The sequence below is a fragment of the Ursus maritimus genome, unplaced genomic scaffold (genome assembly GCF_017311325.1).
Source record: "Ursus maritimus isolate PB19 unplaced genomic scaffold, ASM1731132v1 scaffold_4, whole genome shotgun sequence".
Classification (NCBI taxonomy): domain Eukaryota; kingdom Metazoa; phylum Chordata; class Mammalia; order Carnivora; family Ursidae; genus Ursus; species Ursus maritimus.
In genome coordinates, this window is record NW_024426552.1 from 87,469,574 (window position 1) to 87,496,104 (window position 26,531).

The window sequence follows — 26,531 nt, forward strand, 5'->3', positions numbered from 1 at the left end:
GAACTGTGTGGAGCTCTGTGCTCAGCACAGAGTCTGCTTGTCCCTCTCCCTCCCCCTCCGCTATTTTCCCCACTCACACACTCTCTCTCTCAAATAAATAAAATCTTTAAAAATAGATATGTCATAGGACCTATTGAATTATTGGAAAAAGGAATAAGAGAGAAATATGACGATTCCTACATTTCTGATTTGATCAGTTTAATGCAATACACCAAGATAGAAAATTTATTGTAAGCACATATGAGGAGACTATGTTTTAGGTATGTTGAGTATCAATTATATCTTAAAGCTATGCACTGGTTTTAGGATGACCACTGATTCAGCTTTACCTGGCACTACTCTGCTTTGAGCACTAAAATCCCCATGTCCCAGGAAACCCCTTCTTGGGATGCAAAATATGCTGGTTTTCAGCAATGGGTACAGAAAGTTAGTGGAAAAGTACAAAACCCATATGGCGTTCAAAAAATTGAAGCAATAAGAAACACTCTATTTAGTTTCAAATGGATAGGACATAGATGATCCATTCTCAGTAGTTACTGTCCCTGTTTTTTCCCCAACTGCTGGTTGGCAACTCTGACTTGCAGTTCATAGAAATGAAACATTCATTGTTGCAGCATTGAGTGATGTGACTTATATGTGCAACCTAAGTGCATTGTAATCATGAGCATTAACGGTCATCTTTCACTTTCCTGTGGATTAATTGTGTGCTTTGCATTGAGGTAATGCTAGTTTAATTTTAACATTGTGAATACTTTGACCATGTTTTCTAAGAGTTCAGATAATGAAATGGGAATGATTATAATACCAATGTCAGTATAACCCAGACAACTGTATTATTTTAATGACAGAAAGACACATGTAATTGTATTAGGGAGATATTTAACCAAGACAGAGCATTTTATGCAATAGGCAGAAAAGAATTTGGGAATGGGCATGGTGGAAAAGGGGATACAAAAGCATACAGAGAGTCGAAATTTCACAAGTCCTAGATGAAAGACGTGAGTACTTATAAATCAGTCATATGTTTTATTTTGTTTTTTTTTTCCATCTCTCCAAAATACATCAGTGCTCAGCCAAAACAGTCACCGTATTAGCCTATGAGCACACCACAAGAATAAATGCACATCCTATGATCTACTTGATTTTTTCTATAAAAATAAATAGTTATGTTTCTTGATTCAGAGACTACAGCCATGTGGGCAAACTAAAAGGAGAAATTTTGAATAGATGCGTTGATCAATTATAATCTAAACCGGATTTAATTGGACCTTATTAACAACACACTTTTCTCAGTATATTCAGTGATGCACTGAATCACAACGATGAAATGTTTCCTCTAGTTCTTAGGTGCTTTGTTTTGAAAAATGGAGATTCAAATCTTCTTCTAGGTTTTTATGAAGATACTATGAAACCACAGAAAACATAAAACAAAGAATGCTGATATCCCCCCCCCAAAAAAAAAACTAGACTTTGTCCATTAATTTCCTATTGCCCTATAACAAATTAACACAGACCTAATAGCATAAAACAACAGAAATTTATTATCTTACAGTTCTGGAGGCTGGGATCCTGAAATGAGTATTACTGGGTTACAAGGCATTGGAGCTAAAAAACAAAATACTAGCATAACTGAGTTCCTTTCTGGAGATTCTATGGGAGTATATATTTTCTTGACTTTTCCTGCTTCTAGAGGCCACCTCCATTCCTTGCCTGGTGTCTCCTCACATCTTCAAAACAACCAATGGCTGGTTGAATTTCACAGATCACATCACTCTGACACTGACTCTTCTTGTTTCCTCTCCCATATTTAAAGAACCCTGTGATTACAGTGGGGCCACCTGGATAATTGAAGATATTCTTCCTTTTTTTTTTTTTTAAGATTTATGTATTTATTTGAGAGAGTGAGAGAGTCAGGGGTGGGGGGAGTTGCTGAGAGAAAGGGAGAGTCAAGCAGACTCCACTCTGGGCGTGGAGCCCAGTTCAGGGCTTGATCTCAGGACGCTGAGATCATGACCTGAGCTGAATCCAGGAGCTGGAGGCTTAACTGACTGCTCCACCCAGATGCCCATATTCTTCCTATGGTCAAGTCAGCTGATTAACAAACTTAATTCCATCTGCTATCTTAATCCCCCTATTGTCACGTAACATAATATATTCACAAATTCCAAAGATTAGGACTTGAACATCTTGCAGGGCCATTATTCTGACTACCACACTCCTCTATTTACATATTTGGCAGACAATGTGAATGTAAATTTTGACAAATCCCAATCAGCCTATAAACATCGGGCCAAAGAAAATGCAGATATTACCTGCTAACTGCCCTGCACACCTTATAGGTAACACTGCTCAAAGGATGTGTGTTTTGCCCAACTATGAAATTGAGGATTTCATAATGAAAGCTTTTGATCATTCTTTGGTTACATCAAAGTGCAGAAGTACTTAATGAGATTTTGGACTTTACAGAAATAAAACTATATATTCTCCTCAGACATAAGACTACAAGATGGCTATCATTGTTATTGGCCATGCAAAAGGATTAAAATCTTGGCCTGCCATAAATTCATTTTGAAAGTATGGGACAAGAATAATGTTCTTCTCTAATTTGGAAATACACTGAAGATAAGAAGAAAAGGATTGAAATAAAGTAGACATTTATGGGTGGTTTCTCTAAATCTGATGAACTCTGGCCATAAGGAATCTGGAAAAAACTGATTGCACCCGAGTTGTTAAGCCTGAAACAAAAACTCAGAAACTACTATAAAACTCCCTCCCCCCCCCCCAAAATCAGTCTTCTTTAACTTGGCTACCCTTTTCTATTTCTTTACTAAAACTGTAATTTATTTGAAATCTAATGTTGACTGGATACCCAAGTTCATATCACCTCTGTACTTTAAAACCATTGTCCCTGAAGAAGACAGGTTTAACTTATGTTACCCTACAATGTGCTCTGAAGTTTTCAAAAATGATGAATATTTTGATATCCTATATAGTAAATGTATACAAGCAAAAGGCCTGGTTGATGCAGCATTTCTGCCAGAACAAGCCTGCAGATATTAAGTGAATCGATAGATCTGGGATCTAATTCTAACAAGTCTAAATAGCTGCTGCTTCAAGTAAGTAAAATCCAAAGTAATAAAAAAAAAATTTTTTGAGAGGATATTTAACCTGGTGTTATCACATTGGGCTGATACAAGGAATTAGTGTAATAAGGCCTTGATGAGGGCAGAGCTTCAAATCAAATAAATGTTAAATGTAACTATATTCAATTTTAGTGTGACACTGAATACTTAAAATACTTAAACACTTAAGAGAAGGGTTATTAGAAAATGAAACAAAGAATAAAAATATCCTATTGTATCATGGGACAGAAAAATATGTCCTTATTCTGCATTAAATATAGATAACATCTATTTACTTAGTTCTTTTGTGTTTAAATTCTCCATTTATAACTCCAAATTTATCTTAAGTTCACAATATAGTCTATAAAATTTAAATGTCCAATAAAAATTCAAAAAGTAGTTAAAATTAATTGCTCTATCAGAGGATAGAATGAAACAAAAATATTGTTATATTTCAAATATATTATTTGTTAACTTAGTCCTAGTAAGTACTAATTGACAGTTTTAACTATTCTACTATTCTAAATACCAATTATGTAACAGAAAAGTAAATAAGAAATAATATGTAATTTCAAATAAACACCTATTTTCCATACTTTAATGTTAAGGTAATACCACACATGCATGTAATTCTTATATGTTATGTTATATTCGTTGTTTTGGACTAGCATGGTATGGCTGTTTCAGTTTGGCTCTCTAAAATATTAATCACCCTAGTATTTGATCTGACGCCAAAGAGATTGATCTGGGCTAGAAGTACTTGAGAATTAAAAAACAAAACAAAACAAAATAGTCCTACCTTTGTGCTTTCACATTACCTTAGCATACTATACAGTAATTATTTGTATCCCCAATAAACAGTGAACATCTTGAAGGAAAGTACTGTAGCATAATTAACTATGTTCCTCTAGTACCCAAGATAGTGCCCGACACATAATATAGGGTCACCAAAAACATTTCTATGAAATTATCTTTGGAAAATTTTAGAGGATATTTTTTCAAAATATTAATATGCTACACATTTTATATATAAAGAAGAGAATGAGTTTTGCAGGTTACAAACAACCGTTTATTTAAAAGGTGAACATTTAGCTTGAAAAAAAAAATCAGTTTTAGAATTATTTTTCTTGGTAATGTAAATATAAAAAGATGTTTCAAGGATAAGAAAGCACTTCATATATACACAAGTATGAAATTCATCCCATGTAAGTTCACAAGAGACCACGTGGCAAATTTGCAAGGAAATGTTACAGATTTCTTTCAGTTATATAAGAAAAGGAAGCCACTTGCGTAAAGATAATTTTCAACATCAAGTACTAAATTAATGCTGCCAAGCTGATTAATACAGTTAAAAGCTGGTATCTTTGATGATTTACTTCAAAAACTATGTGCAAAGAGCTTCAAAAAAAACCTTATGAAATTAGGTAAGAAATACCTAACAATTGATTTATCTATATAAAAATAAAAAGAGGGATGTTTGGGTGGCTCAGTCGGTTGAGCACCCAACTCTCTGATTTCGGCTCATGTCATGATCTCAGGGTTGCGACGTTGAGCCTCACTTGGGGCCCAGAGCTCGGCAGAGAGTTGTCCCTCTCCCTCTACTCCTCCCCTGCTTGAGTGTGCATGCACGCTCTGTCTCAAATAAAATAAAATAAAATAAAATAAAATAAAATAAAATAAAATAAAATAAAATATTAGAAGTTAATGAGTTGGGGTCTTCCCCTTTAAAATATTACTTAGCTCTTAATGGCTGACTTCCTATTCCCTACATGAATATTGTTACTTTCTTTTATTTCTTTAGAAAAGAAGCTATTTCAAGTGAGTCTACTGAGAGAAACAGATTTATAAAGAAAGTATAAGAAAGTAATATAACTTCAGCTTTCAGAATAGAATTTAATATAAAAATTATTTTTACGAGAAATAGTACAATAAAATTTAAATATTTATAATGTTTAGGATACTCTATGAATTATATATTAGTTAGGCATATGATATAGCTCAAACAAAAATATTTTACTGATCAAAATGTACTTTATAAGAAATAGACTACAAATCTTTTCCTAACAAAGCTAATCACATGCTGTGATTAACCAGAATACCATTGTTTAGGTGAAATTACATTGTAGGTGTGGGAGTTCTTAAGGACAGATCATGACAAGTAGGTACTTGCCATCAGTGCTCTTCCCTATCTCTCTCGTCTAGGACTTAGAGCATTGGTAAGGTTCTATAAAAATCCCGTGGGTTAGAAATGCACAGCTCCTGAGTGTTTAAGGCTATTTATGACACTAGGTTTTATTTTTACATATATATACTTCGTTAGATCATTTAACTGGCCTATTTTTATTATTATTTTTGTTATTAGTCTTGTAGCCTAAGCAAAGGCTGCCTCTTAAGAAAAGTAAAAGTAAATTCTGGAACAAATCACATTTATTAAACAGTTTAGTGAGAACCTTCTCAAGAAAAATAAAGAGGGTGATAATTGCATGTACTTTGGTTTACAGAGACCCAGGAAGGGGTGTCAAACCTCAGGAAGCATAAAAATGGCTTTAACGGGCTCCAGCATCCAGCCACTCACTAATGCGTGATTTCTAATTACTTCTGTAGTTTGTCACTCTTTAACACAATCAAATCTAATTGACCAGAAAATTTTGGTTAGATTGTACTAAGCTATGGCTAAATTTTTAGTGTTATTATTCTGGTTTCTTTGTGAACATCTCAACTTTACTGCATCATTAAACCTGAAATTAGATTTTGATAATAAGAATGTTTTATAAAATTTTTCAAACAACTCCAGTATTCACACAGGAGCTACGGTATTCTTAAATCCACTGTCATATCTTTTTTTTTTTTAATTTAATTCATACCCATTTTTTCTGGGTTATTAAAAACAATGGCACTTTAATTTTAATTAAACACTTCATTTGAAAGCCTTGCATAACAAATGTCAAACGCTAAAGGTGAACTTATGTTAAGTGCGTATCAGAGGGAATTAAAATCTGAGGTTCTTAGTTTCAGAACCACTGATGAGGTATACATACGGGAAGGGTGGCAATTAACTACCTCAATTTAGAGTTTGCATTACTTTGTTTTAATGTTGGGAATCAGTGATTTAAGCAATAGATTGGACATTCTTGTCATTAATTCTATACACCTAGAAAGATAATAAAGGAATAATGTCTAAACATCTACTTTGTCCATATACTCTATGTGTTACTAAAGCACTGAAGATAAACATTCATGAATTTATTCATAAACATATATGAGTGTATTCATTAAAGAGAATAAAGAAAATGCTTAATCACACTGGTAATTTTTTTAAATGCCTCTATAAAACAAGATAATAGGATGTGAGATAGCATCCTTAGAAAGCCTCCCTGTTTGGCTTACCTTAAATTATATCTAATATTTTTACTTATATGTTTATTTTTATTTTCCACAATATGTGGAGCCTTCAGAGGACATCATGAATGTTTGGGGGGGAAAAAAGATCTTTTACTTTTAATGTCAGATGTGGGTCAGTCAAGGAACAGATCTAACCACTTCTAATCCATTTGAGTATTAATGTCTAAGTACTTCAGGTTTGACTTGGTTATCAAAAAAATGAGCAGTAAATACTTAAAATGATTACAACACGGCTGGACTATAACATCTAATAAAAAAATTTAAACATTATTTCAGGATATATCCTAAAGACAGTAACAGTTTGTACTAACTCTTGGAAAAATTATGTGAAAGATATAAGCATCCCTCCCACCATGCACCCATTCTCAAAACTAATCATACGTGAAGTATGTTGAATAGGTCTACAAATGCATATGATCCTGAAATGAAAAGCTGTACAAGTAATGTAGAAAGAAGAAACTATTAGAAGGTCTCAACTAAAGGCATAAAAATTCTAGTTTCTTCTAATTCTCCCTTTGTCACTGAGATAACACACATGCCTCCCCACAGTTATGGGTTCAGTTTTCTTGTAGACATAAATTCTGATTTAAATTCAGCTAAAGAGAATAGATAAGACCCCCAGAGTATATTGACTTGGCCCACTTCCCATCTTCCACTAGGCTTGCTGCCTAATTGCCATTAGCATCTGATAAAATGTACTTATTTTCTCAGCTAAAATATAGATTGAAAAGGCAGTGATAAAAAGAAATAAATATATGCCATCACTGTAAAAAATATACAAAAAGAGCGAAAATTGATGGAGCTAGAAAATTGTTAGAAAATATACTTATTTCAACTACAACTTTAATTTTTCCATATAAAATAACATTTGTTTTAAAATATTGATTATAATATTAATCAAAAGAAAATACTTCTAAAGTATTACTTAAAGAACATGAAACTAGCCACAAAAAGGTTGCATGACTCTCTTTTAGATGTTCACATGATTTCTTAGCAAAAATACTGATAGAGAAGTTGCTAACCAGTAACTTACAGGGCTCAGTTTTATTCTTGGACTATAGTACTAAATTCAAAATTCTTAGTCCGGGTCAATTGATTATAAAACAAAACAAAACAAAACAGCAACAACAAAAACACCTCAGAATATTAAACTCCTGAATCATTTAACTATTTTATGGCCAAATCACTTTTTCTCCTAATTCTAATGTACAACTAAAGGGGAAATTTAAACTGAAAACATTTTATTTATCTTCAATTACTTAAAAAGGAACATACACAGCACTCAACAGATTCCTAGACAAATTCTAAGTGTTTTGCAGAGTAACAAAATTTTACAACCGTGTATTGAATTGGATATGACCTTAGAATTTATTCAATCCAATGGCCAAATTTAATCCTCCTCTTGGTTTCCCCTCCCCCACACCACACAATTTACTTCTTTGTCCAGCTTTAAAATGTTGGAATCTGAATGGCTTTATGAGGGCACTGCCTCCTTCCCCATAGGCTAACTGTTCTGCACTGTCTCACACCCAGAGACTTCATACATTTGTATTAAATGCCTGACCTCAAGGCACATGAATTTGTCACCTTTCCCTGATTTAATCTGACCCCTTCAAATTCAGACCTACGGGAATACTCAGAAGGTTAAATTATTTGTCCAAGTTCTTAAAGGATGTTGGTGGCCATGCTGGGTCTGCTCAAAACCCCTAGCTCTTGGTTCCGGGCTGCCTTTTGGGTCTTTGTATCACCCATGCCATGTAAAGTTTCATACACAGGAAGCCTGAACCAGCATTTGAACATTAATTGCTGCTAGTGCTTTACAGAACAGCATTTCAATCACACACCAGCATCATTCCCTCAAAGTAAGAGTATTTCAGGAAGAACAATAAACCCTCCTTAAACATATATTAAAACTCTAATGCCTAACTGGAAGTTCATAGTCTATATGTTACCATATGCAAACAGATGTTCCAAAAAGTTAACTTGTATAAGTCATGCTGAATCATGGTACAAACTGCATTGTTGTCATTTTTTAGTAAAATCAGTGGGTCAACTTACTAAAGAGAGAGAGACTGATGTGATTATTTATAATAAAATTTATAGTTGTATAAAAATTATTTGATACCACAAAGGCAAGAAAATTGTACCGATTTGAACAGCCACAATGGAATTAAAATATTTAGATAACGCTATCCAAAGAAAAGGATTCAAGTCCATGAAATAAACAGATGAACAGAAACTGAAATACAGAAGCATTTCCATAGAATAATGCTCTCATGCTTTTTTTTTAATCAAAATTAGCAACTATTGGCACATAATAGAGGCATGCCAAGTCACCTTATTAAAAGTTGATTCAAGAGTAAAAGTCTTACATTCTAATTAATGTAATTAGGTCTTACTTCAATCGAATGATCCTCGTGCAACCAGAGGGTCTTTGTAGGCTACAGGACTCTGACAAGCTGAACCCAGGGCTCTTCATCCAGGTCCCTAACAGTCAAAGCTCATTTCCTGTTCATAAATCAAAAACAGAGGTGATCAGTTTAAATTGGGACCTGTATTAGATAATTTATCAGTTGGCTCCTGAATTTCATTCTTCAGTTAATGCTTTTTAGAGTTCTTTTTTATCGTAAGCAGCCTGAAATTATTCGTTCTTTTCTGCAAGAACATATAGACATTTTTTTTTAAAAAAACAACATTTAAAGGACAAATGCACACACAATCACACAAATACTTTTCTCTCTTGCTTTCATTTTTATGTGTTTACATTTATGCCTTGGTTTAGCTAGCCTAAATGGCATATTTTCTTTATGCCATGTACTACCAAACACAATAAACAAATACACTAGAAAACAAATACCTGGACACAAAGTGACTTATTTCTTTGGGGAGAAAGGGTTAACCAAAGGAATAAATAAATGTGCAGCAGAAAGAGCATAGCGAGGACTGAAAGCCTGGCTCTTCTACTGAACACCGTGTGACTATGGGTAATTTCTCTAACTCTTTACTTATTTCTTCACTTCAAATTTAGGATAAAAATAGGCAATTTGAAGAACTATTGTGAAAGTAGAGACATTGTATGCAATGTGCCTAGCACACTGCCTAACACATACCAGGTGCTCAATAATGGAAATAAAGTATCTCAGGAGATTGATGGACTTTACCTATTACTTTATATTTCCTAATGCCCAAATTGGTTATTCTATGTTTCAATTTATGGGCTATGATAGTAATAATGCCATAATAATAGAGCTGTTTAATTTTACTTCCCCTAGTTTTATGTTTTGAATTTAGCTTTACAGTATCTGAAAACTATAGTGTTTTTATCCTCCTTTTAAAATTATTCCCCCCAAATAAGCTATTACTTATTTTCCTCAAACTCAACTTGCAGTATTACACAAGCTTATGACTACTTGTGTTTACTTTCTCTTTGCTTTCCTAATTTTTTCTCTCACATTTCAAAATCATGCATCTCCCTTAAACTTTACATAATAGGAAATAATGTATCATAAAGTACTGAACTACCAAAATATAGAATAAAATAAAATTTCTGTATTTGTATCTTAAATTCCTTCTGCTTTCAGGTAAAAATTGCTTCAGGCAGTTTCTGTAAATTTATCCAATTTTGAAGTCTCATCCAACTCTTTTTTCTTTTCTCACCAGTTTCATAGCTTCTTGGTAACAGTAACCTAACTTGGTCAATACAGCAACGATAAGCTTTCTGGACCCACTTATTATCAAATAAAGTCCTTGGCTTAAGACTAGTGACATTACATCATCAGTACAGACACACATGCACAAACACAGAGTTCAGGACATCTGAGAATATCTCATTTGTGGGAAATAAAAGGGATGTGAAATGGGGAAGACTGAAGATAACTACTCAATTCTCACTTTTTATTTAAAAGTGCCTCAATAGTCTATCAACGGGCAAGGTTGTGCAATAAATCAATTATTGTATTCGTACAAATGTAGGCTTCTGCTCTCCCTTAACAATGAAAATGAAGGAGCCATTATAAAAATGGTATTGGCACACTCACAGAGACTTCCGTTTTCAAGCGACAAATCACAGGAAATCTGAATCATATGGGAATTTACCCCTCACCTTTCTCTTGGTATCTAACTAGATAAAAATGGCATGCTGTCCTCTGCATCCCTGCATTTGATTAAAAATCAAACTGTGTAGAATCGTTTAGATGCTGAAAAGTCATAGTTCTTCTTGTCTAACATAATACCTTTGATCAATCCTTGCTTTTTCAAAACACAAATTCAGGATTCTATTTACTAAGTGAAATAAATTCTAGTTTCATGTTTTGAAATGCATTATTCAGGATGTGATTTTCTCCGGTTCTTAGGGAAACCTGCCTGAATTAGTTCCTTGTGGATCTTTCAAATATCATTTAAAGTCAGAACACTGAAATTAGAAGGAAGCTTAGAGATTATCTCATTCAAACACTCACACCAACACTTATCATCAGCTTTACTAAATGTTTTATTTGATAATAGACTCTACCCAGACCCTATGTCCAATGTTTTAGGAATAAATCTCAGAAATAAAGAGCCCCACTTGTCTATGGAGATTTTTTCTTTATAGAGTATTAAATAGCATATATACTTATATCAGAAAGACAAAATGGTACAACTCCCTGGAAATTGTCCTTAGTTCTCATGATGGCTTGATACAAACATAATACACTAATTTGGATTTTAGTAAGCACAATATATAAAAACAAAGCAAAACAAAAACAAAAACGAAAAACAACCCAACACACACTATTTTCCATTTTAGCAAAGTTTCTGTGAGATTATCACTAACAATAGTTTTTTTTTACATGGTTATCATTTTACTAGTTTATGGAGGATGACTTTTCCTAAACCAGTTTTCTTTAAGCCACTCTATCCATCAAGAACAAAAATTCCCTGTTGTCAATCACATAAATTTCATTTTCAGTTTAACACCCATTGAAAGCCCATCATAAGCTAAGACTACCAACTCCAAATACTTGTACATGGCTTTGGGATTCTTTAACCCACCTGACATTCTTGAGGACAAGGACTATACCTTGGTTAGCTATGCCCCCAGGACCTATCACTGTGCCAGTATAGAGAGTATGTACAATAAATGTTAGTTAAGTGGTATCTCTGACTCTTAACATTTCCAATCCTTTCCACATCACAAATCTCCTTGCTGTCCTTTGGAAGAATATAGTGTTCCCTCCATACTTTTTCTCTTTTGGCCTTCCTTTCTGAGACATTTATTTTGCTCTCTTTTGCCTAGTTTCTAATCATTCTCCAAGATTCACTTATATCATGAAATCTATTCCAGCCTAGGCATTTAAATTTTTTCAAGACTATACTAATCTAATCTTTTGAAAAAGAGTAGAAAAATCAGATTTATACTTTCTATATATTCCCCAGAGCTCCCAGCTCAAAGTTGGACACATGGTTGCTGGTTACTGTACAGGACACAGATAATTTGTGAGCTAGGAAAGATACAAGTTACTTGTTGATGAATTAGATCAGGGATTGGCAAACTATAGGCCATGGACCAAATTCAGCCTGTCGTCTGTTTTTGTGAATAAAATTGTATTGCAACACATCCACATCCATTGTTTCTATATTGTCTATGGCTGCTTTCCTACTATAACAGCAGAGTTCAGTTGTTGCAACAGAGACTGTCTAGCCCACAAGCCTATAATATTTACCATCTGCTCCATTACAGAATAAGCTTGCCAGTCAGCATATTAGTTCAGTGGTTCTCCAGCATGGGCCCAAGAAGAGATCTGGTCCTTTCACAGCCTTTAAGCACTGTGGTTAGACAATACTCTAGAACCCAGTTTTTAAAGTGTGATCCCTAGACTGGAAGCACCAGCATCACCTGGGAACTTGTCAGAAATGCAAAGTCTTAGGCCCTATCCCAGATTTCAGATTAGAAACTCTGAAGATGGAGATAGTAATCCATGTTTTCACCATCCCTCCAAATGATCCCAATGCATGCTCAAATTTGGGAACTACAGATGAGATAAAAAGAGGAGTATTTATTAGCACCTGGCCATAATGACTCGGCCTGGTTATGGCAAACCCAGCTTCTTCAACTGCTACTAGTATGTACAGAGATTTTTAAGTAATTAAAGGATATCAATTATATTTCACCTGTCCTGAAATGTGACACCTTGGGTTTACTCTGAAAGAACACTAAAGAGCAGGATTACTTTGATGTGGGAATTGCTACAGCACTTTCAGTAAATGCTAATACAGCCATGAGCTGTATATCCAAAGGAAAGACAATATACCAAGTGTCAAAGTATAAAATCTATCCAATTTAGATTGAAATATCAAAGCAATATAGCAGATAAGCTCTAGTTTTTATAGGACTGCCTGTCAAGACAAACCTTTGCACAATAATTCTCAGCAGGGACACAGGAGAGCAGACTACATCTCAGTATGGGCCTCTGCTAATCAAGGATTTGTTCCAACATGTATATCCCCCAGCTCTGAGCCTCACATGTGGCCAGATAGCACTTTCCACGATAGTGTGTGAGTAGAAATGAGGAAAAATCACCACCAACCCTTGTGGAAGGTAGTAACTAGATAGCATTCCCCCTGAAAAAAAACAATATATATTATGTTCTATAATATATACAATTTCCACAAAATAATGGATGTTTAAACTTTACAATAAATCCCCCTTCCTGATTGTTTCTGTCTAAAACACAGACTAGCACCAGCAGCTATGGCTATGATGTGAAAGGGTTATAATACACAAAACATAATGGTAAGGTATTGATAAGAGACGAGCAAGATAAACTTATTTCTTCTGGAAAGAACCTTGCCTCAATGTATTATATTTAATGCTGAAAACTTGGCAGCTGTATCAGGAAACAAACAGTAAAATTATTTAGCCTATTGAAGAGTTTCTACATAAAGGTAGAAAGAAGTATGTCAATCAATAAGAATACCATTGACTGACAGCTTCTAGAAAATTCACATTTCTTAGTCATAAAAAATCATTGTTTCCACATAATCATTATTTCTCTTTTGAAAAGTAGCAATAGACTTCATATGCCTAAAATCTACATAAATATGTAGATGGATATTCAATATCCATTTAAGAGTGTTTTATTTGAACATGTATCTTTGGAAAACAGGAAAAGCATTCAAATCTGCTGTGTTTTAGAAAATTTGGTAATATGGACCTGGATTTCACACCTATGAATTTAGTAAATGGGCATTGTTCAGACTGTTAGAATTCAGATTCAAAGATTTGAAATTCACAAATTTAAATCAAAGATTAATATGTAATTTGGTACTTTTATGCATAACAGCACAAATTCAAAGAAGAAGCATATACAATTATCCCTCAAAGTAGGAACTACCAGCCCAAGTAAAGATAAAAACTATGCTTCACTCAGAAATAATTCACAGTGGGGAGACATGATACCTATCTAGAAGGACATGAGTCACACATAGTGTGAACCAAGGAGGGAGCAGAGGCTGACTAGGTCACAGGAAGTAATTAGAAGTAATGCTCTAAAATTTTAAGGAGTGGAAAATTAGGCTAAATGTTAGAAACCTTTCATAGCAAGTCCATTAGCCTCTAGAATCAACCTCCAGCTGAAGCTTCTTCAATTAAGTCATTTAAAATTAGACAAGAGCCTGTCTTTGCCAAAATACCATAGGGAATTATTCATAGGGAATGACTAGTGGGATGTACTAAATGAACTTTTTTTTTCCTTTTGCTCCTCTTTTACATATCTGTCATGAATTCACACACATTAAAAAAAAATAGTGAGATGAAAATTCTCTAAAGATTATTCTTACTACTATTATACCATGTTAAATTCATATTGTTTTTATGTTTTTCAAAACAAGGAAGATGGGATAAAAAATAATTAAAAGATAAAAACTTCTCTTGATTAGTCCACTCACAATATTAAATTCAAGGAAAAGACATTGAAAGATAGTATGTTCATTCATAAAATCTGCATAGTTAAAACCATATTTAATTATCAGCAATGTCCTAGTATAATGCATAACAGAGCTGATAATCAATAAATACTAAATGAGTAAACGAATACCTCCCCCACTCTGGAAATTGTCTCTTCTAGGATTTATGGCCTTGAGATGTAAGCTTATTGTAGTTATTTATTACTGAGACCCAAGGCAGACTGCTCAAAGCCTGGCTTTGCTACTTACTAGCTGTGTTATCCTTGAATAAGTAACTTAGTCTCACTATGCCTCAGTTCCCTCATCTGAAAAATCAAGAGAAATTATAAAGAAGCCCAACATAAATTTGGGGAAGGTCTCAATTTTTAAATGTCACAAATTATTTTTTAATTTAAATTCAATTAACATATAATGTATTATTGATTTCAGAGGTAGAGGTCAGTGATTCATCAGTCTTCTATAACACCCAGTGCTCACGACATCACATGCCCTCCTTAATGTCCATAACCCAGTTACCCCACCCCACTACCCCACCCCACTACCTCTCCCCCTCCAGCAAACCTCAGTTTGTTTCTTATGATTAAGAGTCTCTTATGGTTTGTCACAATTTTTTAAAGCACACTGTGTATAAAAATTATACCCTCTGAGCAAGCAGGATTTATTCCAGATACTCAAGACTGGTTTCAACATTCAAAAACCAATTAATGCAATTCATTACATCTACAGTCTAGAGGGGGAAAAAAAAGTACGTGTGTGTGTGTGTTTATATATATAAACAGATGCAGAAAAAATACTTCACAAAATCCAACACCTTTTCATGATAAATCTCTCAGCAAACTAGGAACAGAGGAACTTTCTCAACTTGATAAAGAAATCTAAAAATCCTATAGATGACATCATACTTAATGGTGAGGAACTAGATGCTTCCCCTCTATGATCAAGAACAAGTGAAGGATGTCCCCTCTCACTAATCCTTTTCAACATCATACTGGAAGTCCTAGCTAATCCAGTAAGACAGGAAAGGGAAATAACATACATAGAGATTAGAAAGGAAGACATAAAGTTGTCTTTGTTCACAGATGATATCATTGCCTTATGTAGAAAATCTGAAATAATCAACAAAAAGTCCTGGAAGAATTATAGCAAAGAGAATATATAAAAGTTGATTGTTTTCTAATATACCAGCAATGAACAAGTGGAATTTGAGTTAAAAAATACCATTTATATTAGCACTGCAAAAAGGACTTAGCTATAAGTTTAAAAAAATACATATAAGATCTATATAAGGAAAACTATAATATTCTGATGAACAAAATCAAAGAACTAAATAAATAGAAAGATATTCCACCTTCACAGATAGGAAGGTTTAATACTGTCCATATGTCAGTTCTTTTCAACTTGATCTAAAGATGTAGTGCAATCCAAATCAAAATCCCAGCAAGTTTTTTGTGGATACTAATAAATAGATTCTAAAGTTGATAAAAAGAGGCAAAAGGTCCCAAATGCCAACATAATATTGAAGAAGACCAAAGTCAGAGGACTGATGCTACCCAACTTCAAGACTTAATAAAACTACAGTAATCCAGACAGTGTGGTATTGGTGAAAAAGTAGACAAACAGAGCAGAGGAACAAAATATGATCCACACAAATACAGTCAACTGACCTTTGACAAAGAAAAAGAGACAATTCAATCAAGAAATTATAATCTTTTAAGCAAATGGTATTGGAACAACTAGTCACATGCAAAAAAAAAAAAAAGAATCTAGATACAGAAATTAACTCAAAACGGGTCATAGGCCTAAATATAAAATGTAAAACTATAAAACTCCTAGAATTTAACATAAAAGAAAATCTGGATGACCTTGGGTCTGGCAGTAACTTTCTACATACAACACTAAGGACACGATCCATGAAAAAGGAATTGATAAGTTGGACTCCATTAAAATAAAAAATCTTCTAGGTGAAAGCCACTGTCAAGAGAATTGGAAGATAGCCACAGACAAAGAGAAAATATGTGCAAAAAGACTGTTACTCAAAATAGCCAAAGAACTTCTGAAACTCAGTAAGAAGAAAATGAACAGTACCAGTAAAAAATTGGGCAAAAGATTTAGACACCTCACCACAGAAGATATACTGGTGGAAATAAGCCTATGCAAAGATGTGTGTCATACATCTTTAGAGAACTGCAAATTAAAACAACGCAACACCATTACACACCTGTTAGAATGGCTAAAATCCCAACCATTGACAATACTGATAAGGATGTGGAGCAACAGCAACCTTCATTCATTGCCAGCGGGTATGCAAAACAATAGAACAGTTTGAAAGTTTGCAGTTTCTTACAAAACTCAACACACTCTTACCATATGATTCAACAATTGTGCTCTTTGGTCTTTACCTAAAAGAGCTAAAAACTTACATCCACACAAAAACCTGAACATGGATGTTCATAGCTTTATTCATAATCGCCAAAACTTGGAAGGACCAAGATGTCTTTCAACACGTGAACAGATGAATGAACAGTGGTATATCTAGACAAAAAGACAGGAATAAACCTTAAATACATATTACCAAGTGAAAGAAGCCAATCTGAAGGGTACATACTGTATGATTCCAACTATATGATATTCTGGAAAATGTAAAACAATGGAGACGGTAAAAAGATCAACGATTGCCAGGGGCTTAGGGGAAAGTAAGGAGGAGTAGGTGGAACACAGAGAATTTTTGAGCGGTGAAACTATTCTGTACAATACTATAATGATGGAAACATGGCATTATGCCTTTGTCAAAACCCACAGAGACCACAAAGCATAAACCCTAATGCCAACTACGGACTTTGGTAGATACTGATGTGTTAGTGTTGGTTCATCAGTTGTTATAAATGTACCATCCTGGGGTGGAGAGGCCATACTCCATGAGGAAAGGATACATGGGAACTCTGTACTTTCTGCTCAATTTCGCTGTGAACCTAAAACGACAGTACTATAAAAAATAAAGTCTATTAATTTTTTAAAAAACTGAATAAAATTAAATCAAGCACACATATAGTGTGAGGTAAATAAAACATGTCACAATGCTGGATTATTTGTTTAAAGGCTATGGTAGCACATATGCTCCAAGACTTGGGATACAATTAGTAACGTGTATAAAACCTACTGACTCAGAAATAAAGAGTTAAGAAAAAGGGTGATTATCATATTCTACCTATTTCTAGGTCTGGAAGACAAGCCTAACTACTAACAAGTCAGTGGGTCATCATTTCCAACTCCTTAGTGAAAAAAATTTTTTTAGAAAGCAGAATTAGGCTTCTACCACTTTATATACAACTGATAAGAATATAATAAATATTCAAAAATTTCTATAATCAAAATATGAAAAGAGGCGAAAATACCTCTCTCACCCAACCCATCATGCAAACATATTTAGATAAAAATTAAATACAACTCTAGAATAAGGCCATAGCAATATTCAAATAAAATTAACAGAGAAGTTTCAGAAGAGTATGGCCTTTCTTTTATTTACTGATTTATTCCTGGAATCTAACACAGTGCCTGGTGCAGAAAAAAAATACTAAATAAATATTTGGTTAATAAATAAGTGAATCATATATTCACTTCAGAAAAAATCATTCTGCCTTCATTGTGCATCAGAAAGGAGCATGAAAATAAGAGAAATTTGTTAGCAGCCTATTGCAACTGTTCAGCCATGAAATAATGAAGGTGTGGAAAAAAGCAATAGCACTGGAAATGAGCAGATGCAGCCAGGAAAACTATAAACCACAGCATGCTCAGAGCGAGGAGGATGAGCTACTGAAAGCAACAAATACCGAAGGGCTGAAAGAGAAGAATGTCCCAGGAAAGATACTGAGAAGGAATATTGGCGATGTATGAAAGGAATCAGAAGACAACAGTGTGACAGAAACGCAGAAGGGACAGATTTCAGAAACAGAAAAAACAGTATCAAGTGCACAAAGAGTCCAAGTACTGTGAGCAGGACTGGAATTAGGGGCAAGTGAAGCAGTCACCTTGGGCAAACAAATTTAAAGGGCATCAATCAGTAATCAAGACAAAAATATGTAAGATGGATTATTTTATTTTATTTTATTGAAGATTTTATTTATTTATTTGACAGAGACAGCCAGAGAGAGAGGGAACACAAGCAGGGGGAGTGGGAGAGGAAGAAGCAGGCTCATAGCGGAGGAGCCTGATGTGGGACTCCATCCCGGAACGCCGGGATCACGCCCTGAGCCGAAGGCAGACGCTTAACGACTGCGCTACCCAGGCGCCCCCAATTTTAAAAATAAAAATGAATGCAAAAGAATCCATGGTAAACAAAAGATCACAATTTTAAATCGAGATTGCGGCTTTGTGTTTTATTACCCTGCATTATTGTGCATCATGACAGCCTGCAGTTCTTGGACCTGCAAAGCTTTTGCTTTCCCACTGGGCAGGTTTTGGGGTTGATAATGGTGTGCCAATAAATTGGACAGCATGGGGCTTTATATATAATCATGTTTTTTGATTTTAGAGCTTTTACTAACTTTTTCTGCTTGGTTCAAAACATGGGAGGATATCTTAATAAGTGTATACAGGGCACGCCTTTTTCCTTTTACCATAGTTTCCGACATGGTTTGGCATAGCACTGAGACTTAGAAAGCTTCCTTTGGGTTTAGCAATTAGAAAGCCATTGGTGACTTAGTGGGAGTAGTTTCAATGAGGTAGTGAAGGGAGAGGCCAGATTGCAGTTGATTAGAGAGTAGGATGAAGGCAAAGGGCCAGTAAAGATGTTTGAGAATAGAGGGTAGATAATCCATGAGGCAGTACAACTTCTAGACTGTTCTTTTATTCAAAGGGATCCACCCAAATCTGTTTGTAGGGAAACAAATATAGTTAAAAAAAAAAACAAAAAGAAAATGAATGAATGAATGAAAGAAAGAAAGAAAGAAAGAAAGAAAGAAAGAAAGAAAGAGTAAACTCTAGTCATCCCTACTGTGCTGCTTTAGAAACAATCATCCTCACTGAGGCATTACATATATTACTTATGCCCCAGGCTCTATGCCCACTGACCAAAATCACCATGGTTTCAATCAGAGCATTTCTGAAATATTTCTGACAACATGTGTGTTGAAATAATTTTCTCCTAAACAAACCATATCACAGGAATCAACTCCATAAGGAATAGTTCTGAAACCTGGATGATTCCTTAAAAAAAAAAAAAAAAAAAAAGGCAATTTTGCAATAATACTTAGATTTAGTTTGAAACATGTAGTAAATCCCTACTTGTTAACCTTTTAGATTCAGATATCTCACAGGGAAAATTCCAAATTGGTTTATAAATGTTATCTTGGGTACAGGATAATCCTTGACATTTAATTATGTCTTTACCCTTAGAATTTTCCAATATTAATATGCAAATACAGGTATATTCATGATGACCCACTGAAAACTCTCAATAATAATGAAGGTGAAGGGGTATTAGTATATAAAAGGGGAAGGTTTCTAATTAAAACAGAATTAAACACTTTAAGCAGAAAACCATGTTTTTGGTTTTTTGTAGTACTAATCTCAAAAGGCTAACGTTTGATGAATTCAGTTACAGTTTCACAAAGCCAAGGGATTCATTCCCAAGACAAATTTTTACTGGTAATTAAATGAGAAAATGTAGAAATGACACTTTGGTAGAAAGTGGGAAGTACAGCTGGAAGAGTGCTTACAAGGGGCATGTCTAAAAAGATGAAATCAACACAACATGTGTTCCTTAGAAATAAAAAACAACACGCTACAAGTTAGCAAATGACTTTCTCTTCAAATATTAGAGAGCAGTGCTTCTCAATGTATCCTAAAAATACTTCCATGAATCAACTCTGGGTTTGGTGAACAGTCAGATTTCTGGTCCCAGATGAATGAAAATCTGAATGGGTGGGCCCCAGAATCTGCATTTTTAACTTTCTCAAGGAATTCTTGAGTGGCAAATTTTAAGCACTGAAGATGATATTATATATACTATTATGTACAGTATATACTCTACCATTTTTACATGATGGATTTAATTGTGAAAATGTAGTGAAGAATAGGTCTACCATTCCAGAAAAAAATCACATAAATGTTGTGCAAATTACTTATAACGAAGTTAATACACTAGATCCATAAAGATGGCAAATGAAATATCACAAACATGTATTTGTTGAATGTTCATAATAAATGCAATAAATAAATCCATTATGTAAAAAATATTCCGTCACTAGGGATCCTGTGATATGTGCACTAAATGTTTTTTTTCTTAATTTCTAATCCTTCAAAACTCAAATATTTTCCAATCTCTCATTTGCCTGTTCCTAAAATAACAATATTCTCCTAAAAAAAGTAAAATACATGTAAATATGAGCATGGAATTTCCATGTCAATATTTGCTTACTAAAATATTCCAAAGGGTTTACAGAGTTTTTGGGATTACCTCAGAATTACACAATTGCTTATCAGTCTATTTCAAGTTATAAAAGCACGTAAAAGTATACCAGATCTTCAGAAATACAGTCCTCTGTGAACACACTGAGAAATAAAACTTTGCCATGCAGCTATGAGAGGTGGATTTCCAAAGGTTAATTCTTAATTAATAGCTCTTAGTTACAACTTTACATTTCACTTCTTTTATTTGAGCAAGAATTTCCTATCTTAGTTTAATATATGATATGTCAAACTCCTTCACAATCAGCATTAGCATCACAAACACAGCCAGTTTCAGGGAAGCAAAAGGTCGTGGAGAAAGAAATGGTTGTGACGAATAGTCCTCTTTAAATAGAATTTCCATTGTTTTCTCTGGCTCTCATACAGAATGTATTTCCCATCTTCTTCTCCATGAAAATAGTATTAAATATATGTATATGTTGGCTGCAGAAAAAATGTTCTTTGTTAGGAAGACTTTTCAATAAGGCATGGGCTTTACACACACACAAAATTGTTGTGGTAAAAAGATATCTAGTAGCCAGCAAAACCAGTCACTTTGTCTGACTGTAGTGTCACCTACAATCAGATGACCCAGGCCAAGGGCCCTTCCAGTTAATTTGCTGAATATTCATTGCTTTTGATTTTATAAAGCAATTATATGCTTTTTAAAACGGAAGCCCAAAGTAACCATTTTAACTAAGTTTAGTTGCATTATATTTGTATGTGCCAGCTGATTCTATTAATAACATTTGTTAGACTATACACTGTTAGGAAATATCTTTGCCAAAGAAATTTGCATTTCCCTATTTTCTTATTAATAACTTCTTAAGTAAGCAAAATCTGTTAGGGTAAAAGTCTGAGAAAATGTTTGAAAAATTAGGGGTCCTTTGAAAGAAGGGGAGTGGAAAAGATACAGTGGGTATTAGCAATATACTGGACCCCTCAGGAATGGTTAGGGATTCCTCAAACCAAACCACATCACACTACCCACAAAGAGAAAGAGGACAAATTTTTGAGATAAGGACCATGATTTTCCTGGGACTATGAAGGATTCAGAGTTCTTGCTTTTCTGGAGAATGTGAGTTGAAGGAGGTTTGGAGATGCTGTTACAGGTAAAAAATGGGAGGGAGCAGTGGATACAAAAGGGGGAGTAAAGTGTAGGGAACCAGTCCACACAGGCCCATTATGCTCCTACTGTTTTGCTGAGTCCATGGCCTTGGCTGTTCTTTGACTCAAGACACTTCTCAGAATTGTTTATGAACCCGGAATTCTGAGAAGTGAGGTAACATCACAGGAATGCATCAGACCAGAATTCACCTGGTCTCCCTCTGGTCAAAGAACCGTCTTGCTTACAGATTGCTAGAAAAGTGGTGGGTCCCTTAAGTTCAGGTTCCCTCACTGGTGGTGTACCCACGACTCATGCAGGCTCCAGCTGGCACTCAACATGTACCTACAGTATTTTGAGCTTGGACAACCAGCAAAATTGCTTTAACTTCTGCTTCTCCAGTGAGTAACTCCAGGAGTCTTGTGTCTTCTGTCAGCATCCATGGCACTGTAGTGGCCTCATTTGTTAGGTTCTATAGTTGTTTCAGGCGGAGTTCTGCTGCTTCTAGCTCCCCTCCATACTGTCAAACTCATTTTATCTAGATAAGAGGTTATTTTATTAAGAGAAGAGAAATGCCAACATGGAGCCATGTCTTCCTTTTAGGCCAGACTGCATTCAAAATTATAAAATTCAGGGTCTCTGCCACTGAGCTCCTGCTTCATTGCCTCAAAAATTTTCACCTCACTGGCAATAAACATTGAATTTTCTGGAGGGGGGCTTGTTCATTAATATAGACTTTATTCCCTCACATCTGTTTATTTGATGAAGACAAACATTTAGAATAATGCTAAATGTAGAAATACTCAATGTCATATTCCAAATGCTCTGGTTTAAAAAAAGTATATATATATATATATATTTTTTTTATCACTTCTTACACATTCTTTCACAGAATATTCCACAAATCTCTTACAAACCACACTATGTTTTATTACAACTCAGATTAGAGTTACACCCTGTTTCACATAAATATTTTTGGATTAATAATTATTAGCATAATATATTAGTATAGGGCACACGTTCTTTAAAACAAAACTACCAAGAAATTTAAAGAAAACTTTATTCAAAAATAATATACTTCCTTTATTTTTCCCTCTCTCTCCTCTTACTCGCTCTTTCTCACTGTAGTTAAATATATAATAATCATTTAAATTCAACAACAGTCTGCTTAAGTTAAAAATATTGAAATAAGTCATGTAAAAAATCGTTTTAAAGTCAAGCACTCGAAACACACATTTTGTGCACTTCATTTCATTTTATAGTCTCTAAGAACTATTACAATTTTTAACAAACTTGTATCTGGGATTTGAAGCCAAATACATACACTCAAAAGGCAAGAATTTATTAACCAAAAGATACCCTAAGTGGTACTAAAATGTATTCCCCAGTGATAAGTTTTAAATGAGTTGTAAAAGCTGCATTTTACTAATCTAGTCACAATTAAAGAAAACAGCTGTCCCATCTGTATTCCCAATGCCCACTTTTGTAATGATGATGATTTTTTTCATTTATGACATTGCAGATAAACAAATATCTCATGGTTGAGTTCCGAAATTTCAGTTCCATCACTGTAATTGCAAAATGTTTTATTTTGTCTCGAGCTTTAAAATATATGTTACGTAAGATTAAATTAACAATGTTTAGACTAACAAAGTAGTTTCTCATCTATATCCTTATTTATATCTTTATTTCTCTCTCTATATATATATCCATATATATACATATATATCCATTTATACACAGATATAAGTATATCTACTTACATCTCCATATATAGCTATCATGATATGGATATATATATAACTATCTTGGATAATTTGTCATTATGCAAAATAAATTAGTTCTTTTACTGCTAAGAAATGTTTTATTAATAGCCACGTCCATATCTTCCTTTCAGAATCTCATAAATATACTGAAAACCATGTTTTAAAAAAAGGGAATACCTTTTCTTTTAAAAACGAACCATAAATTACATCACATTTTAAGTGTTACTTTAATACAAGTTTACATCAAAACGGATCCTCTGGAATCCTTTGTTTAGAGTAAAATTAAAACTGCATTGTCTGTCATAAAGCAAATTATTTCTGGATATTTTTAATAAGATTACTGTCAAATAGACTCAGCTTTCCTGACAGAATGTATTAGCACATCACTCTATTGTCTAAATGTAATATTGCTTCAAACATCTCAAATTCAGGAGGATATCATTGCTTCTCTCTCACTTTATCTCTCAAGTATACTTAGGATTAAAATTAAAAGTGAAAGATAATCAAAAGATTTAAAAGCAGTCAGGCTAATGTGAGAAGGAAGACCAGGGTTATAATATGTGGTGCAGTTTTTATTGGCCACCTCACCTCCTTGGTTGTGAAGCCCTTCATTATGGTGCAGGACACATCAGAACTCACGAGTATGTAGTTCATAGACATTAAAGTTACATGCCTCTTTTGATATCAAGAAAATCAACCACTTTTAAAATCACGTTAGCAGTCAACTTACATCTTAAAGAAAACTGCATGGGACCATTGGTAAAGAAAATATACACAATTGACCTCTAATTCTAACATAAAAATATAAAAAGATGGGAGATTTTCAAGAGAAAATTAATGCATGCCACCTCCTATTAATATTATTTAGTGTCACCGGTAGGAGAAATAGTACAAATGTTAATTTCTAAAATAATCTGGGTATTTTTAAATACAAGTTATAGCATTTTTACAAAGCTGTTTTTTTAGTGATTTCTATTCTGTTCCATTAAATGGAACTTGATTACAAACTACCTTTCTCCATGACTCAAGTCATCTTACATGGAAAACTATACGGTGATAATTTTACAGTGATATACAGAGATATCTCATAGGTATACATGGACATTTTTCTACACACAGAGTGACTTCAACTAGAAGAAAAAAAATTAAGAAAGAAGAAAGGGGAAGTGGGGAAGAAGGAGAGAGATTTTTTTTTTTTTTTCCAAATCTTCCCTTCTATCACTTCTTGCTCTCACCGGCTCATACCACTATCATCGGCTGACTTATTTAAATAGTCTAGCTAGCCTAAATGAATATCACCTGTTTTATTCTCATATTTATGCTGACTGCAGGATCCTACAAGTCTTGTGGCTGAAAGAGAACTGCTATTCCATGGGATTTGGGAAAAGACAGCCCTGGATTTAGACAGGGATCTAATCTGAATTCTAAAATTCACCATTCTGGGAACTTTAAATTGCTTAACCTCCCTGGACCTCAGTTTCTTTATCTTGTTAACTGGGGATTATATCAGTCTCCCAAGGCAAAATTTGGACACTCAAGGACAGGTCCTTTTCCTCTATTTTTTGGAAGGTGGTTTCTCATCCTAGTTCTGCTATTAAATACTGTTACCATCATTTCACCTCTAATTCTCAGCTTCTGTGTCAATAAAATAATGAAGGTATAGGCTCTTTGGCTCTAATTTCTAGGACTTCGTTTAAATTTTACAAAGCAGGGCTTTGACTTCTTATTACAGCTAGTAAATAACCTCAAAGAAATTAATGGCAGAATAGTCTCAAATCAGAGTTAATTATATAAATTAACAGAGTTTTAATGATACAGATTACGAAAATTACTGTGAACATGTAAGCAATATATGATTTCAAATTCAGATAGGCAATGTGAAAGATAAACCCCCAAAATAGAATGCTTCATTGCACAACGTTTCAATGACATATCCTATAGCTAAAGAAGGAGAGTTCTTGTGAAAAAGTAAATAAATATATAAACTGAATTGTACAGATATTTATAGACTCTGGAGGGGAAAAAAGTGCTCTAGAAGGTCTAAATTTCTAAAGAAATGCTTTAAAGCATCATTATCAGGGCACCTGGGTGGCTCAGTTGGTTAAGCATCTGCCTTTGGCTCAAGTCCTGATCCCAGGGTCCTGAGATTGAGCCCTGTCTCTAGCTCCCTGCTCAGCGGGGGAGCCGGCTTCTCCCTCTGCAGCAACCCCCTCACTTGTGTTCTCTCTCTCGCTCACTCTAATAAATAAAATCTTTAAAAATAAATAAATAAATAAATAAAGCATCATTATCTTACTACGTATTTAGCACTCCATAAGGAAATCATGAGCACTTGAAACCAGTTGGAAGGGGCAGTTACTAATGATACATGAAATATAAATCCTGAACTTGTAATTACTACACAGAATATATTTTCGAATTGCAGAGAAAGAAAAAAAATTCAGACACCTTTTATCATGAGTCCCTGAAAAGGACACATTTGGCCCACTAAACCGAAAGATTAAATGGTTGATCTTTTTCCAGGCTTCTTCTAATTAAGATAGGTTTTCTTACAAATGGGAGGTATTTTTAAATTTGTATATTGTTAGATGTGTACAAGAAGACTGGCATGTCATTTCTCCCTCCTCCTATCTTGCAGTCCACAGCATTATTTTCACACTTCAGCAGACGAACCAAAAGTCTCTGGTGCATCAAAACCAATATCAACCTTCCTGAATTAATTACTTCCTTCAATCTCAGGTTTATAAT

General features: G+C 34.2%; 1 protein-coding gene across 1 annotated transcript in view; it reads right to left on the reverse strand.

The window, feature by feature from the left end:
* NAALADL2 (N-acetylated alpha-linked acidic dipeptidase like 2) overlaps window positions 1-26,531 on the reverse strand; it is a 1,239,935-nt gene that overhangs the window by 1,003,332 nt on the left and 210,072 nt on the right. The window contains exon 2 of the mRNA XM_008705318.2: window positions 8,924-9,032. The gene's annotated coding sequence lies outside the window, so the exon portion shown is untranslated. The remainder of the gene's footprint in view (window positions 1-8,923; window positions 9,033-26,531) is intronic.